Genomic DNA, 4,636 nt, shown 5'->3' with positions numbered 1-4,636 from the left:
CATGTTTGTTGATGGTGGTGCCTCCATATGCATTTGTTCGGGAAACGAGAAATGTTAGGGGAGGGTAATAGTGAGGTAAGGTACTTGTTGGTTTGTTCAATGGGGTATTAGCGAGTCTATGATGGCTTGCTAGTGGTGAGTTGTGGTTACTAGTTGGGTTCGGTTTTGTTTGATAGTTGTGCGGGGAATTTTTTGGTGTTAATATTTAAATGTAATGTTAAGTATAATTTTTTTAGAAAAGTAATTAGACAATTTAAATGGAATCACGAAAATAGGTGATTGAGGGCTGGATGACAATTCAGGGCAGAGCTCCTTTTATCCTCCGGTGGCCCTAGCAACCACATCGCCGCCACCGCCCACCAATTTATGGAACAAGGAAGAGAAAGCTAATCAATTTTTTTTCTTTTTTTTTTATTATTAAAGCCAAATCCATCATTTACCATTTTGGGTTTAATTATCTTCATTTGATCATTAAAACCAACCAATATGGCTCCAGTAGTATAATTCCAAATCTGTGAAACAAAGCAAATTAATCAAAATTATATCCCAAATAAATTGAGTAAGAGCAAGTGAGATCAATTGGCGGTTGATGTTTTATCGTGTCATATGAATCAAGAGAAAACAAGTAGTTAAGCTGATCTCGAAAGAAAATTATGATTTTGTTGGACAAATAGAGTAAAAAAAGAACACCATGTTTCAGACATGAACACTACCGACTTCAGGCAAAATTTTTGAATCCCAACCACTTGTGCCAACACTCGTTGGCTTTTATTTAATCATATGATTACACATATAACCATTTGATTTGGAGAAAATAATTTGAAGACGATTAAGGTCAAGGGAGATTGAACTTAGGCACGTAGAAGGGAAGGTGGGGCGCCCTAACTAGTAGGTATTATAAGTATAATGCTATATTTTTTAATATTTGATTAAACGGTTATTTTTGTTATTATTCCTTTTTAGAGTATTTTTACTCTTAACGTTTTATTTCAAGATAAAAATATATGAAAGCCAACAAACGGTAACGCTCTAAAATATTAATTTTTTCCTTAGAATAAAACGTTAAAGGTCAAAATGCTAAAAAAAAAAGGTCAAAGTTATTAGTTGATCTAGCGTTAAGGCCTTTTATTATAAAATAAAATATTGGATGCTAAAATAGTCATAAAAATAATAAAATCAAAATAACTATTTAATTAAATATTAATAACATTTTTGACATTATACTTAAATTATATATATATATATTATAATATAATTAATGGCAGAAAATAATAAAAAGGTTAAACTCGTAACTTTATGTATAAAAATATTCCACGAATAGATATATATCACTGAAACTAATTAATTTCCTTTATGTTAAATGTCATGAGTTCGAATCTAATTACCTACATGACTCTTACATGTATATCTCGGGATTTAAGACACTACTCCAAATGACAAAACTCCTTTAGAAATAATAATATCGAACACATTACTACTCCTTTAGCTATAATCTTTTTAAATATATGAATGCATGCATCTACTTCTTAACAAAACGTAAGATCAAACCAACTCCTCTCTTTTCAACATCAAAACAAAGCAACGTTTTGAAAAATTCCTTCTCTCCTACAAGGAATTATTAAGGTAAATAGAAGATTCTTTATAAGGTTGAATCTTTCCACTAAATTTCAGTCAAGGGTAACATACACTTTTCATTTCTATAATAAACGACATGAAACGAAACATCACGCGAGTGGGGAGTGCCCATCCTCTCACCTATTTATATGCATTTGTCTTCATCTTTTCCATCGGATGTTTACTCATGGAGTTTTCCGGTAAATTCTAATAGTTTAATAGTAAAAAAGAATGTGCTTTAAGAGATGATTCAACACAAAAGCCTATAAGTATATATTTACCTTTACCTAAGACTTGGTTACAATAGAAACAACTGTAGTAGAGGAAGAAAAGAAAGAAAGGTAGGGTTAGCTTCCTTTGATCACACAAAAAACTAAAAGCTATGGGAGTTATTCCTTTGGTCATTCTAATATCAATTGATCTTATGGATAATAGAAATAAGCTTAGACATTGTCAATGGCTTCCCCTGGTAATCATCTAGACCAGCCTCAATGAATTCTCGTATTTCTTCTTCCACTGATCGCGTCGACACGCCGGCGATCATGCTCCCAATCCCCATTTCACGAAGCTTCCTCGTTGCCTGTCACATTTCGAATCAAAATCAACACCAACATTTAAAACATACATAAATGTGAAGAAATAGTTATATCGTACCTCAATGCCATTCATGATAGGCATATCCATGTCCATTAAGATGAGGTCGAACGTCTTTCCAGAACAGTGGATATCAACGGTTCTTTCCCGTTGCCAACGGCTACATTCTCGAAGCCGAGGTTGTCCAAAAGCCGGTGGTGAATCGTTCGGTTGACCATGTTATCGTCCACTACGAGTGCGGTCATCTTGTTTGATTTTCTCCCACATTCCCACCATGTCTGCCGCTGTGCGCCGCCATCTATGCTCTCCCTGCAGGAACTTTGAGTTTTTTTCCTATAGAAAACTGAACCAACAAAATTTTCCACTGAATTTCATTTAAAATCTAATTCGTAGGACTATGAAACTCGAAAAGAAACATGTTTTGTTTTGGTTACGAGGCAAAGAGACCCACAGACCTTTTTCATGAAGAAAATAAAGACAAAAGATGTAATTATTGGGTCAAACAATTAGTGAATAATTAGTGAACTTGATTAGACCGGGAATGACCTGGTTGAGATCAAACTTTGACCATGTTCAATAAATCAAAGAATAATATATATATATATATATATATATATATATACATATATGTATAGTACTATTCGAAAACCAAAAGAACAATAATGGCGACCAACTTTTTTCCATAAAAAGGTGAAATGGTTTAACTTGTTGGCTAGAAACAACAATTTTCTGAAAATTATGGCATCAACTTCCATGGAGAATATGCCAAGAAGATGAGTCCATTTAAATATGTTTGCATCTCAAACAATATAAAGGTATACGTACGTCGGTACGTGTTACCCCCATATTTATTTTTCTCTAATACAATAAATCTGAGAAGGGTGAACAAGATTAAACTAACCCGAATGAAGAGGGAGCTGTCAAAGAGAATACTGTTGATTTCTTTTCGTGGTGGATTTCTTGGTTTAAATTAAGCTTTATTTAAAAGAGTGACTGACTGAACAATGAGATATTATGGAGCAGTATCGGTTCGGTTGTGTTTAAAATCAATGAAATCTAATAAATCGGATCTTTTTCCATAACCGGAGAGATATAAACATCGGAATGTCTTCAAATAAATAAAAAAATAAAATATATGGTGTAAAATAAAAAAAAAGAATTAACTTTTAAATGGTACCCAATCTGCAGTATCTATTTTGTTTTTCTTTATTAGCCGTTAATTAGCAAAAAATTGTTCAGCAATATATATATTAAATTAAGGAGCCACATAAAGGTGGTAATATTTAAGTTAAACTTTATTTATCAATAATGAGTAGTTATAATTAAGTCGACTAAAACTATAATAATTTAATTTGAATAAGAGTTACTCATGAGATAATTATTAAATGATTAGATTAATAAATTTCGTGTCATTTTTAGTTTTTGAGAGTGATGAGTTTTCGATAGAAATGACGTCATTGATTGTAAATAGTGTTGTTGGATGTATGTGTAACTATGATTCTTCCTCGATCATTCTTAAGCAGAATAATCACTTGAGGAAGACAAAATGGGACGAGATAGCTCCCAACTTGTTAGGATGTAAATATAAATTGAGAAAAATAAAATAATTATATGAATCAATTAGGTTTTCTAAGATGTAATTAGATTAAATTTTGAGATCAATAAACGCATTATGGATTGCATTTTTTTATTTTTATATATTTATTTTGTAAAATTAAATCCGTAGCAATTAAGCCAATGCCTTATCAGTCAATGGCATTTCAAGGTATATAAAACAAGTAAAACGTCAAGAAATTATGAAATAGAAAATTAGAATATTTTTAGTTAGTAAAGTGGTTGATTAAACAAGTCAAAAACTTCCAGTTAGATAAAGATAAACATTGAAAAACACAGACAATGATAAACAAGAATAGCTAATCAAAGACATTTAGTGAGGACAATCTTTTTATTCATGTCACTAATTATCAGTGCTTCCGCATACCGAGAGCAATTAACAACACTAGACCAACATAAAACTCACGACACTTGACAACATTGAAGAAAACAACAAAGCTGGTGAGATTAAACAACTAGATCAAAGCCCTTTAATTATGACAGGGATCGTGCCCACAAATTTCACGATTCTTTGAATACAATATTCATCCCACCCATGTTTATATATATTCCTGTCAGAATTGTGAATATCATATCTTATGGATAATACTTGTTGCATTAAATGTCAGTAAAACAATGTAAAGTAAATATGTTGTGAAGGAGAGCATGCTAATTGATAGGTCGCGTACCAACATGCAAAATATTACCTGCTTCGATCCATCAAAATGGTCTTGACCCAAGAAGCCCGACACAAAATAGATCGAACCCATGCCCGTATTTCTCCAAAACAATATTTCTTTTATCATTGTAACAATGGTAAGGAAATGGTGATTAA

The 4,636-nt window shown here is 32.0% G+C and overlaps 1 pseudogene; it reads right to left on the bottom strand.

Moving 5' to 3' along the window:
* Positions 1-2,026: 2,026 nt before the first annotated feature.
* Positions 2,027-3,054, bottom strand: LOC120153576 (annotated as a pseudogene).
* Between the last annotated feature and the right edge of the window lie 1,582 nt (positions 3,055-4,636).

Source organism: Hibiscus syriacus, unplaced genomic scaffold (assembly GCF_006381635.1).
Source record: "Hibiscus syriacus cultivar Baekdansim isolate YM2019G1 unplaced genomic scaffold, ASM638163v2 tig00111101_pilon, whole genome shotgun sequence".
Lineage (NCBI taxonomy): Eukaryota > Viridiplantae > Streptophyta > Magnoliopsida > Malvales > Malvaceae > Hibiscus > Hibiscus syriacus.
This window is presented reverse-complemented; position numbering and strand designations above follow the sequence as displayed.